Source organism: Trachemys scripta, chromosome 3 (assembly GCF_013100865.1).
Source record: "Trachemys scripta elegans isolate TJP31775 chromosome 3, CAS_Tse_1.0, whole genome shotgun sequence".
Lineage (NCBI taxonomy): Eukaryota > Metazoa > Chordata > Testudines > Emydidae > Trachemys > Trachemys scripta.
In genome coordinates this window covers 177247773-177262216 of record NC_048300.1, presented here as the reverse complement: position 1 = coordinate 177262216, position 14444 = coordinate 177247773, and positions in this window count along the sequence as shown.

Genomic DNA, 14444 nt, shown 5'->3' with positions numbered 1-14444 from the left:
ACCTCACTTCTTGCATCTGAAGAAGTGAGGTTCTTACCCACGAAAGCTTATGCTCCCAATACTTCTGTTAGTCTCAAAGGTGCCACAGGACCCTCTGTTGCTTTTAACAAGTCCTTGGCCATCTCAAACTTCCAGGTTTTCACTATAAACTATGGATGAAACTTTAGCTCCATTGAAGTCTATGGCAAAATTCCTATTTATTTCAATGGGATTAGGAGTTCGCTCTGTCTCTAACATCTTGTGAATTCTTGACATCAGATTTATTCTAGTTTGTTCTTCTGCTAAAGAGGAAACAAAGAGATGAAGACAAAGATGATGAACAATATTTTCCTATTTTTCCACTTTAGCTATCATTTTGTACTCATTCATCTTTCCCTTGATGCTAAGGCAATCAGTTTATGTATCACTTTCCATCCAAGTCAATGGGGGATTCCATGTTCTAATTGACAGCATGTTATGAGTCAGGGTGATTAGATATGCCCCAAAAGAAAAGACCAAAGGTGATATTCTTCTCATATATGTGTGTATGACTTCCAGTGATATTACAATCAGCTGTGCCAAAGCATCCAAAGGCAAAATTTGGCCCTAATTTTCAGGTATGGTCAACATGATATCCCACATTCATGATGAAATTTGATCCTGTATAGTTAGCATACTTCTATACACATATATGAATAATGAAAATATAAAGTTACATTAATCAGACTTTATTAAAGTAAGACATATAAAGCCTTATGGCTTCAGGGCATACGCCAACCTCTGATTGACACAGGTTTGGAAGAAAGTTCCCCGATGGGCAGGTAATTGTCAACTATGGGATATCCTCCACCTTCTTGCATGGTATGGGCCACTAAACACAAGATACTGGATGGTTTGATTGCTAAAAATTACTTGGGCTGCTATGAATCACAGGATAACAACATCTACAGCAATAACTACAGAAATAACACCATGTTGCTTCAAAGCACTGTTAGTGCTTTAGAAATATTTCCTGAACAAGCTGGGTATATAAGCCTCACACTGTTCATTTTCATTCATCATCTCTGCAAAGGTGAGTTACACTTTTGCAAAAATTCTGTACGATCCAGCTTTTCACAACAACCTTCATGTCTCAGCCTCCTTTTAAGCTATGCATATTGCAACAAAGAACAAGAAAGATTATGAGGCACTGAGAAAGAGCAATTTGTATGAGAAAAATTGCATAAAATTTATAATACTGTAAAATGATCAGAGGGCGAGTCTTTTTTTTTTTTGGAAATATGTCTGGCAGGATCTATTTTTCTGTGCACAATATTCCATCATAGTTTTGTCAGATAGTTATATACAAAGATGAACATAACAATCCAGTGCATTTCAGCACAATGTAATCTGCAATAGGTTTGGCTTTGGTCATATTTCATCCATTCTCATAAATAAAGAGTTATAATTACACTCTAAAAATATTCCAAGTCACTGAAAATTTTAATTATTTTTCAATTATTGGATTACTTAATCCACTCATTTAAAACTCAACCGCTTTAAATGACATTTGCGAGTGTGACAGCTAAATAAATGCCAAATAAATGCTTAGAAATTTACTGGATGTGTTTGTATAATATATATTATGTCTGCCTGAGTTCTGCTTGTCACAAGACCTAATTGTTGGGGATAGGTGGGCATAATTCACTTTTAGGTCTCCAGTCCTAGTCTGTGCTGAGTCCTGAGTCAGCCCTCAGCACAACTGCAAGCAGCCTGATGGCTGCGCTAGTATGTATCCTAAGGAGCCATTACTGCAGCTGTGGATTGCCAGAGTGCAGGACAATTTCCTCCTACCTATGCCCTTAATGCTAGGGGCTGTAAAGCGGGAATCCTTGGCTTGACTCTTAAAACAACCTTAAACATCTGCTTTGTCTCATTAGCAACAAAAGAACCTGAACATATTTTTGCACCTTTTCAACCAACACTAAGGCCCAGAGCCACAAAGATATTTAGTCTCTTAACTTCCATTGATAACTGAGCTACCACAACCTCCAAATCAGAGTTAACCTCTTCCACTGTCTGCCAGAGATTTCAGCCAGTTAAGATACAAGGATAATTTCCCCCCACACTTCCCTATGGAGGAATACATGCATAGCAGCCAAGTAGATTTTCTACTTTAGAAATCCCAGCAAGAGATACAAAGGTAATAGTCACTATACAAATGATCCAGATACATCCCTAGTGTAACTTAAATGCCATTGAGTTCAGTAGAAATAAATATGGCCCCTCAAGATAGGGAAAGTTTCTTCCTCTTTGTTTCAAAAGTGCCTGACATATTTTGGATGATAGCCCAATTCATAAATAATTATTAATAATCATATAATAACCTTGCAAAATGGCAAAGGCATAATATAGAAATAGATTTGTTTCTATAAATTATATTTGAGTTGGATGAAACCTTACATTGGAAAGGGTTAAAAACCATATGAAGCATCTTAGCTTGGTAATATTAGTTGGTGCCAGAGAGAAGAATTTAGGGAATCAGTATTACATTGTCTCACCTGGTTGGTGTAGCATCTACCTCTTCTGAAATGTAAGGAATTACACTGGATATCCTGTAGAGCTCCCTTAGCTGAGAAATGGTTCCCTTTTTCATAGGTAGGCCAAGGAAATGTATCAGTACCATCTTAGGTGGTTATGGCTGACATCAAACACAGTTAGGAATAACTGTGACTGATAACCTCAACACAAATCATTTAGGGACAAATAAGTTGCATGACATTTAACTTGGGGGACACTCTGGTTAGTGTGTGAAAGGAGTGGTGAACAAACAGGATGCTCCATCAAAGTAATTGCAGATAAGAGCTGCCCCACTAGAACTGATATGTAGCCACCTCTGTAGCATCAAGGAAGCATGTGCTGATTACAACTGCAAATACAAGGGAACAATGGGGATTTCCTGCACGCACCATACAATATCTCAGTTCAAAATTATACACACCTGTCATGAAAATAAAAGCTGCTGTGTCTGTTGCCAGTCATTTCCATCACATAACAAGGAAATAACCAGAGATGGCCCCAACCAGAAACCTGGATCAAAACAACAATGTATTTTGAAAAAGTTTGGATCCAGTTCCAAAGTTTGGGGCTCAGACCCACCTTTAGGAATAACTTATTTTTGAGGCAAAGGGTGAAATCCTGGCTCCGCTGATGTAAACAATGAAATTCATTGAAATTAAAGAGGCCAGGTTTTTACTCCAAGTCTTCCTGATGACTCAAAAGTCATGATAATGACAGAGAAGAACGCACCCATCTGATAAATATGAATTGTTCTTCTTTAAAGGGACAGGCAGGGCATCAGCCATCACCAATTTTATAAAATAATGATGGAAAGGGAACACAAAAAGAAACAACTAAAACTTCTGTTTCTTTTCTTTTAAAAAAGGACTAGACTTTGGCTTTCAAAGTGTCCAAAGGATTTAAACCCACATTACTGCCTGATTATCACTAGCAGCAGCAGCACCTTCAATTGCAAGCTGTATCTCAGAGAGCTTTGAAGAAGCTCTTCTTGTTAATGTATTTCAGGAACACTCTGCTAATTCTGTGAGGGAAAAAACCCAAAGCACCACTACTGCCAACAAAGGAGTAAAAGCAACAGAGGAGAGTGTAAAGTTTAGAGATAGTCATTCATATAAGATAATAATGAAACAACCATACAAATTGCTAAATTACAAAATGCAGTGTTTTAACAGGATTGATGCAATGAGCGGATTCCTTGTACAAAGCTTGTCCATTCAGACTCCGGTTTTACAACACACTGTGTACGGTCTGATTACAGCACAAAATGGCTGCAGCCTTCCTTGCCCAAGCCCCTGAAAGGCAGAGATCCTCCTGGCTTTGCAGCACACCAACCTATTCAGAGAAAAGATCTGTCTGCCATAAGACAACTAGGGTTACCACCTGGCCTGTATTTGACCAGCCTGGATTTCCAATTGCCAGAAAAATAATTTAATCTGCCTTTATTTACATGGTCTAAAGATTTACATTATTATCACAATGCACTGGTATATGTAATGTTAAAAGTTTCTGTGTCCAGATACGGATGCTGCAGTGTTACCACTTCTGCAGTTTAAATAAGAAAATGACATTATCAATCTTACCTATAGGTGTTATCTCTCTAGATACTATAAGTGGCTGTTGAAGGGCGTGGGTTGCAGAGTTGCTTTGTGGTTGGGGACTTGAGTGTCAGTGGGCTTGCCTTGTGATGGGGGTAGGTGCCGTTTTTGGGGGGGGGGGGTTGCATTTCAAAGATGGTAAGGGTAGACACAACCCATCCATTTCACTCCTGTTTGGACTGTTAATCAAAAATCACCACCCCTTCCAGCAGTTAGTTTAGGTCAGAACCACACTGAGGGTCGGATTCGGCCACCTTGAATAACACCTTACTCATTCCACTGATGAAGCCTCTTGGAGGCTGAGTATTGGGGGCTGATTCTGGACCTGAGGTTGCACTTGATTTGTCTGCTGGTGAAGGGCAAATGTGTTGTCCACGTGCTCTGCAATATAAAAGGAGTTCACTAAACCTGAGTGTCGGTAGCTAACTGCTCATAGGTAGTTCTCACCTAATTTTTCTCACTTATATACAGGGGTAAAATCCTGCCTATATTGAAGTCAATGGGAGTTTTGCCGTTCACTTAAATTGGACCAGGATTGTACGCTGGGTCTTTAGAAGTTGAGATATGAACACAATAAACTAGAGGTATCTGAAGTGGCTGTTAGCCACCTCTGCATTATAATCGTGTACCATTTTAGATATTTATTTCAATAACATACTGGTTTCATATCTCTCTCTTCATGGAGGCAGATCCTCAGCCTCCAACGGAGCTATAACAATTTACATCAGATGAGACACTCCCCTGCCCATAACTTTACCATTTTTACCACAGTGCTTTACAAATATTGATGGGTTCAGGATTCTACAGCAGTAAAACATTGCCTGAAGGTTGGAAATATTCCTCAGATTAGATTAGAGTCTCTGTGTCCTGATATTATCCAATGCCAAAGGTCAAGCTTGCCTCTTGGAAACGTTCCTCTTTCAAGTCTCCACATCTCCCTCCCTTAACAGCTCAGACATTCCCTTCTTGCCACCTCTGGTCTGAAGAAGTCCCTCCATGTACATGCGGAAACCGAGAGCAGAATTAGGTAGATCAGAATGTATGAGCTTTCCTTTATAAATGATGCTCAGGAAAATGTACTAAACTAGATCTTAAAATGTGCTAGTCTTATCAAGATCACACTGTACCTCATTGCTTTCATGGAGATCACACTGTACCTCATTGCTTTCATGGCCCTGGAATAATAGCTGCTGTGAAAGAGAAATTATACTTTCAGAAGCATTCTTTCTGCCAGCAAAGATTTTCTTGGGAGTGAAATTGACCATAATCTCCCTGTCAAGATCAATTCGTAGTTATGTTTTCACCAGCCTCTTGAACAGAATTTAATTAAATGAGCTTGCTGGGATGTACTTGTGACCTGTTAAGAAACAAGATGAATCCAGACTCCCTTAGGTTCAGACACAGTCCCATGCTATGGTACCAGATGTTCAAAAAATGCCCTCCTGGCTGGTACAGGTTCTCTTAATACTTGTCTCTTTGTTATTTTTTTTAAACTGAGCTTTTCTGTTGTGGGTTTGGGCATAAAGGGTTGATCTGCACCTGGAATTTAGCATGTGGTTGGAGAGCATCCTGGTTTGCCTCCTCTTGCAATTTGTCATCAATAAATTCAGAAGTGGCCAATGAATGGAATGATTGCCTGGCTGATTGTAGCACTGCCGCTCACGTACACTGAAGCGTGAATAATTTAAACTGTGCTGGCCTGTCAGTATTGCATTTGTATTTGGTGTGTGAAGAGCACACCGGGAGGTTTCAGATAAATCACAGCATAAATAAATAAAGGTGGGTTATGGGTGAAGAAATAGAAGGATACAATTGTACATATTCATTTACATATACAGTATCAGGAGATGAGGGAAGGAAAGAGGTGTAATTTTTCTAATCAAAGATATCATTTGGTCACATAGTAACTCCGAAACAAGTGACATCGGCCAGTGTTGTTCAGAATCTCCTGGAAAAGTAGGTTTTCTGAATGCAGTGGGAGAGAAGCCACTTTGAAGGATGCTTTTCAAAAAGTAGTTTCTTTTCTTCTTTTAATTCATTACTTCATTTAATAGCACATTAATGGAGTGCAGGATAACAGAAAAACAGCTCAATATTGTGAGAGTAACACGCTCAAGGTTAAACATTACTGACCCAGGAGTTATTGTGTTTAAAAACAGAAGGGGGGGAGGGGAAAGTACTGCATTGTATGACTATTTTTAACATCTCTGATTTGTAAAATGCCTGGAAATCTTCCCATTGGAATACAACAACAGTACAGAGCGTTACTGGATTTTTAGAATAATTTAGAATTATTTATTATCTGTAATATGGTAGCACCGAAAGGCCCCAACTGAGACAGACCCTTTTGCGCTGCATGTGATACTAACACATTGGGCCAGATTAGGAACCCCTTACTCATTATGATGAATTATTCATACAAGTAGTCCCACTGATAGAAATTAACTCCACATTTTATTGTAGAACTAAGCAAACAAAAATTGTCTATAACTGTTTTCAGTATTTCTTTAAATACAGCATGAAGCACAACTGCATAAAAACAGAAGTTTAAAAGTAGCCCAATACATTGATATTATTTAACTTTAATATTGATACTAGGGCTGTCAAGCAATTTAAAAAATTAATCGCAATTAATCTCGCCATTAAACTATAATAGAATACCATTTATTTAAATATTGTTGGATGTTTTCAACATTTTTAAATATATAGATTCCAATTACAGTACAGAATATAAATGTACAATGCTCACTTTATATTTATTTTTTGATTACAAATATTTCACTGTAAAAAACAAAAGAAATAGTATTTTTCAATTCACTTAATACAAGTACTGTAGTGCAATCTCTATCATGAAAGTTGAACTTACAAATATAGAATTATGTACAAAAAATAACTGCATTCAAAAATAAACAATGTCAAACTTCAGAGGGGTAGCCATATTAGTCTGGATCTGTAAAAAGCAACAAAGAGTCCTGTGGCACCTTATAGACTATAAGGTGCCACAGGACTCTTTGTTACTAATGTCAAACTGTAGAGCCTACAAGTCCATACAGTCCTACTTCAGCCAATCGCTTAGAAAAATAAGTTTGGTTACAATTTTCAGGGACTAATGCTGCTCATTTCTTGTTTACAATGTCACCTGAAAGTGAGAACAGGTGTTTGCATGGCACTGTTGTAGCCGGTGTCGTAAGATATTTATGTGCCAGATGCACTAAAGATTCAGATGTCCCTTCATGCTTCAACCAAAATTCCAGAGGACATGCATCCATGCTGATGATGGGTTCTGCTCGATAACGATCCAAAGCAGAGCGGACCAATGCATGTTCATTTTCATCATCTGACTCAAATGCCACCAGCAGAAGGTTGATTTTCTTTCTTGCTGGTTCGGGTTCTGTAGTTTCCACATTGGAGTGTTGCTCTTTTAAGACTTCTGAAAGCATGCTGCACACCTTGTTCCTCTCAGATTTTTGAAGGAACTTCAGATTTTTAAACCCTGGGTCGAGTGCTGTAGCTGTCTTTAGAAATCTCACATCGGTACCTTCTTTGCATTTTGTCAGATCTGCAGTGAAAGCGTTCTTAAAACAAGTGCTTAAAACATGTGCTGGGTCATCATCCGAGACTGCTATAACGTGAAATATATGGCAGAGTGCGGGTAAAACAGAGCAGGAGACATACAATTCTCCTCCAAGGAGTTCAGTCACATATTTAATTAACACATTATATTTTTAATAAGTATCATCAGTATGGAAGCATGTTCTCTGGAATGGTGGCCAAAGCATGAAGGGGCATATGAATGTTTAGCATATCTGGCATGTAAATACCTTGCAATGCCGGCTACAAGCGTGCCATGCAAACACCTGTTCTCACTTTCAGGTGACATTGTAAATAAGAAGTAGGCAGCAGTATCTCCTGTAAATGTAAACAAACTTGTTTGTCTTAGGCTAGGTCTACACTACCCGCCTGAATTGGCGGGTAGAAATCGATCTCTTGGGGATTGAATTATCGCATCTCGTCGGGACGCGACAATCGATCCCCGAATCAACGCTCTTACTCCACCAGCGGAGGTGGGAGTAAGCGCCGTCAACGGGGAGCCGCGGAGGTCGATTTTGCCGCCATCCTCACAGCGGGGTAAGTCGGCTCCGATAGGTTGAATTCAGCTACGCTATTCGCGTAGCTGAATTTGCGTATCTTAAATCGACCCCACCCCATAGTGAAGACCTGCCTTTAGTGATTGGCCGAACAAGAAGTAGGACTGAGTGGACCTTAGGCTTTAAAGTTTTACATTGTTTTGTTTTTGAGTGCAGTTATGTAATAAAAATATCTACATTTGTACGTTATACTTTCATGATAAAGAGATTGCACTATGGTACTTGTATGAGGTGAATTGCAAAATACTATTTCTTTTGTTTATTATTTTTACAGTGCAAATATTTGTAATAAAAATAATATAAAGTAAGCACTGTACACTTTGTATTCTGTGTTGTAATAGAAATCAATATATTTGAAAATGTAGAAAAACATCAAAATTAATTGGCATTCTATTGTTTAACAGTGTGATTAATTGCGATTATTTTTTTTAATAATCGATTAATTTTTTTGAGTTAATCGAGTGAGTTAACTGCGATTAATTGACAGCCCTAATTGATACCATCAGCCATTATTCTGTACCTACTTACCCATATATTGTTATTGCCTCTTTTCTGTCTTGGCAATTGCCCAGCATGTCTCTATAGCCTTAACTCTCTGTTTTCAGTTGCAAAACTTTTGTATCTCTCTTCCTAATATCACACTTACATTTGAAATAGAGGCAGCACCCCTGTCCTTGCCTTGATCCATTGCAGGCTATCATTTATCCCTGTTCCTCCTAATTTCAGTGCATCTGATTAGCCTCAACAAAGGGCAAAACAGATTTGTGTATTTTGGCTGAGGACCATGATATCTTTACATAAATAATATTGTAAGAGATACAAAATGTCAGCTCCCACTAGCAATCGTTGATGATTAAATGTTTGTTTTTCCCCAGTGGTTGCTACATTTCTGTGTTAGTGCACAGCTGATTTATTTTTTTTAAGTAAGAAAAAAGATTTAAGGCCTTTTCTATTTCTTCCTGTCCAATATTAAGCATTACTTACTTGTAATAGAAAATATGTTGCTTAAATGAGCAGTTTTCTTGGGCTGGTTCAATAGTTTTAGAGGCTCAAATGTGTGCCAAATACTGCTTGGAAGGAGCACCACAGGAGAACCATTAAATTTAAAATAGTTTACATTTTTCAATATAGAAGACACAAATTAATGGCCTAGACAGCGTCTTATTACAGAGATACAACAAGGGCCCTCGGGGATCATAACTCTGTGAAAATCTCTTCAAAGAGATTCCCTCTCCCCAATCACTCCATGTATGTGTGTGAGGGAGGAACATTTTCCGCACGAAAGATATGGTCCTGCCCAGTACATCCTTCCTGTAATGTCATGTTTTGTGATACACAGATTCTGTAGATGGTGATTCTACCGCACACATCAGCCTAGTTTTTGAGTAGTGTTGAGATACAGCAGCACCCTCTGCTTGCTTTGGCCTGCACCCTGGCTCTAGTTTGCTCACTCTCTTTCACTTGTAACAGTAGCCAGTGGCTATGACCCCAAGCCATATGACAAATATACCTTTTGTAACCCGACCTATGTGAGGTGCCTGGGTCAGAAAATACAAGGGGCTTTACCAGTGTTTATCAGAATTTGTGGAAAACTCTCTCTGGGATTCTAGAAAATGGGGATAGTTCTGTGGAATTTGCTGACCATTCCCTACCACGCAGCACAGAGGTCTTCTTCATGTGGATCTTCTGAGCGTGCTCTAGTTGAATATTTTGAACTACAAATATTTTTTGTCTGTGAAACTTTAAGTTCCTTAAAAACCATGTACTAAATGTCATAAGCCTTCTTTATACTAATTTTCAAGATATATCACCTGAAGCAAAGACAGTTTGTATGAAAAAGTGCACACACCTCCCTATTCATACACACAGGCCTGATTTATACATACGAGAGTTTTATATGTGCAACAGTGACTTTCCTAAAATAACACAGGACACAAGTCAGCAGCTGACTATGAATGCACTGTAACTGTCCTGACTTCCATGGACCTTTTTTAATAGTTTCCATGCACATAACAAAGCCTCAAAGGTGCTACTATATGGAAGATCTCCAGATTTCCATTCTGCAGATTGTTATAGGAATTGGGCACAGCATGGGAGGGTAAAATAGAAGTGGGTGAGTGTGGAAGTCCCTATTTAAATCAACAAAAGAGAAACCAAACACCCACACAAAAAGCTTTCCAGTAGCCCCACTTGCTGTTGATCTTGCCCTTTAGCACTATAATTTCAATCTGTCTGTAACAAGGAAATAAGGCTTGCTTCTGTTGTGGTAGGCTGAAAAAAGTCAGATAATAATTAAAACACATTTAACTTAGCACATGCTCAAAAATAATTATTTAAAATATTAAAATAATTTCAGCAAGGTAGAGCAGCAGAGGGAAGAGTTTGTTTCTGAGGCTAAACTCTTCCAAACACTTCAACTATAGTGGGTTAGGTACAGAAATGGGAATGAGGAGACCTGAATTCTATTGCCACCTTTATTGCAGACACCCCAACAGATCTCTGTGTGCCACGTTTTCCACACCTATATCATCTGGCTAATAGTTCCTTATCCTTTATATATATATTTTAAATCATCAGTTGTGATTGCCATCAGAGCAATCTGCTGCCGGGCCGCCAGACAGTCTATTTACATTTGCACAGCCACCAGCAGGTCCAACAACCATGGACTGACGTGTTGTGGAACCATCCCATGCTCCCACAACACCCTCACATCCCCTCTGGTGCCAGGACCCCTGCACTCAGTGCTCACTAGCTTCTTCTTCTAGTCCCCCAGCCCTCCCAGAGCCCATGATGAAACAAATTATGGCCTCATACTACACAGGTGTGGTAGGGTTATCTTCTTCCACCCTGTGCATGGCAGGCATACTTTGTAATCACGTCACACAATATGCAGCTAAATCTAGAGCGAAACACAACATTTGTTTAATAGCCCATAGCAAATTTATAGAATATTTAAGAGTTGGAGGTAAAAGTACTGTATCCAGTCAAAACTATAAGGATAGTTACAATCTGGCCAGGACACAGGGGTTTAGATCCCTACTCTAGCAAAAATGAGATGGGCTATTTAGTAATCTTGGTTTTATATCTCATGGTAAATTATAAATTCTGTCCTCCACAATAGTAAGGGAAGAATATTTTTCAGGACACAAGTGTGGTGATTTTTTAATGGAAAAATAAAGCTACTCACATTCTCTGTATTCAACTGTTCTATCAGACATGCAAGAGAATATTGATTGGGGATTTGTGTGTGCAACTTCAATCCATGTTAATGGGCAATACTGTACATGCCTAAATCCCCACCCGTCATGCTGAAGATGCACACTGCTTGTTTTCCTTTTGGCACTTGAAATAAAAGCCCAGTATCTTCCTTTTCTGAACTTTTTGACTCAAGAGATTCTAAGCCTGCTGAGTATTTGAAATCCATTTTAAGACTAAGCAGATGTGGAGGCAGGAGAAGAAAGTGACAGTTTTCATCCTCCCTTGTCTGCCCTTTCGAATGTCAATAACTGCAAAATATTAGCAAAGAAGAGATAAAAGCTTTTTGGATGTGTGGAGGTTTTCTAATAACCATGTGAACACCTAGCTGAAGAGTGAACTAGTTCTGAGATAAAAGGGTACAGTAGTATCTGAATAATCTCACTTAAAAATTTCTTTGTTAATAAAACAGATTTCTTCAGTTCCATTGCTTTGCTATGTTTTCCCTGTCACAATATCCTTTTATTTCTTAAATAACTGAACTGTCTCCCATCCCACAAGTACATTCTTAAACTGTATGCTTATAATGATCCTTGTCAAATGTAATCTTGTGTTTCCATATTTAAACTCATTCCATATGGAAAATCTTATTGCTTTGTTCTTAATATGCTAATTTTGCAATCATCATTCAACTTGAAAAGTATTTGTTTTTTTGATATGCATTAACATGGCTTAGGGGCAGCAGAGTTCCTTTACTTGTAACCAAAAAAATAAGATTAGCTTGTCATTCCTTACAAAACTTTAATCAACCCAGGGCTCTTCAAACTAACAAAGGGCAACAGTGGCAACTTGTTAGGGTCCGATGAATCATGTCTGTGGCATAAGCTTAAGAGGTACTATGTGTCACAGGTCAGAGCAACAGCACCCATGTTCCCCCTCTGCAATCCAGCAAAGGCACCCACTCTAGGCTCCCAGCCCCTCAGCTGTCACCCATGTCTCTCTCCCTCCTGACCTGGGTTTTACCCAGCTCCATGGTTACCAGTCTACACTGTGAGTTCCTCAGCAAGTCATACTGCCTAAGCAGGCCAAATCTATCTCCCACTTTTGGCCTGAAGGCTGGACTTTGACCATCCCTGATTTAGTACTACATCTCATTTTTAACATTCTGAGTTTCTTTGCAGAAAAGCACCAACATGTTATATGAATGCAGAGGCTGAGCATTAGCCCCTACTTCAGTTTTAAATTATTGCTCTTTTCAGATCCAAAATCCAAAACAATCAATGAAAAGAAGACTGACAAATGGGGCTTTCTAGGAACTGCCTTTTTTGTACTCCTTGAAGCTCTTTACAGAGATGTTAAATTTCAAGGGATTTCCCTCCCCCTCCCCCCAGAAATGGGCAAATGCCATTTTTTTTTCTAAAAATGGCCAAGTGGGGTATTGAGAGTGGGACAGTAAGACCACTGAATGGCCAGTAAAAACCAGAGGATGTTATCACAAACAGAAGAAGATAAATTATGATATCTGCTATCTTAAATGTGATTACAATTATTATTATTATGCAATCCATCAGAGATTGATTCTCTCACACACACCCTGTTACACACAAACACACAGGCAGGTAGAAATCAAGAGGTAGGATTAAATAATAAAATCAGACATGTTTTATTAGTCTTTGCCTTCAGACAATCTAATGTGTTTTATTTATGGCTTTCCATGCAATACAGATACCATATATACCTAGTACACTGAGCCCAGCCTTTCTGGTTAATCTCCATCCTCAGAGATACAGTTCAGAATGGATATGCTAGGGCACTCCAATTTTACAGTAGTAAAGCAATAAGACATTTGGAAAAAGAACCAGGTCAGTTTTGCTTTCATTTGCACCAGTTTAAATATGTAGTAACTCTACTAATTGTGGATGTGTACTGAGATATCTGAGAGGAGTATTGTCTATCCACTCTGAGAGCAAAAAACTCACAACTTGGTTTTTGTTATGGAGTTGCAATATATTATAAATCACAGCATTTAAAATATTTTGCATTTCTATACATGAATCTCAAAGCATTTTACAGAGACCTCTTTATCTTTGAATCTCAAAAGACTTTACAAAAATGAACTAATTTAGATTTTCAGGTATGAAGGCTATTATGAGGCATGAAGTTATTAATACCCATCATAGAACCAGCATCCCAGAGTGCCTCCTTGTGGTGCTACCTAGAGTTGCAGCCCCTCTGCTTCCTCCTCTAGACTTCAGTGTTCTGTGCAGTGACTCACCCTCTGGCTAAGTCATTAACAAAAGTCACCCACTTCTGGGGTATCCAAGTCCAATAGAAACAAAACACAGTCTTTGCCCCAGTCTAAAACTGGGCCCTTCCCCTCCTTCCCAAGGGGTCTATCTTCTCTTCTCTAATTCAAGTACTGTTCTGCTCACCCACTGCGCTCAGCTTTTGCCCTCACTGGTCTTTCCTGAGCAGTCAGTCCCAGGACTTCCTACTTTGAGTCTACCATAGGCCTTTGTACCTACTTTGTACTCTCCTCTGGCTCGTCAGTCTTCTGTGCTCCTCCCTAGCCAGCCACCCCCTCCCCCATTGCTTAGCTTCCTTCATCTTAAATCCCAAACCCCGCACAGGAGTAGTGGGACAGTCTAACTGCACAGTGCTGATTACCCAACACCTCCTGGCCTTCAAAAGGGTGGGTATTACAATATCCCATTTCACACATGGGTAGAGGAAGGCACAAAGGTTAACACACTACTTTGTAGAGGGGCTGAACATCTACAACTTTGGAATGAGTGACTTGTCCAAACTCACACCACAAGGTCTCATAGAAATAGGAATTCTGGAGATTTAACTATTAGACCAATAATTATAAATCTGTATCTATAAATGTTATAACTTTAAATATGGCTTTTACATTCTGAAGAATGACAATGCAACATTTCTTTGCACAAAGTGACATTGTTCCCCT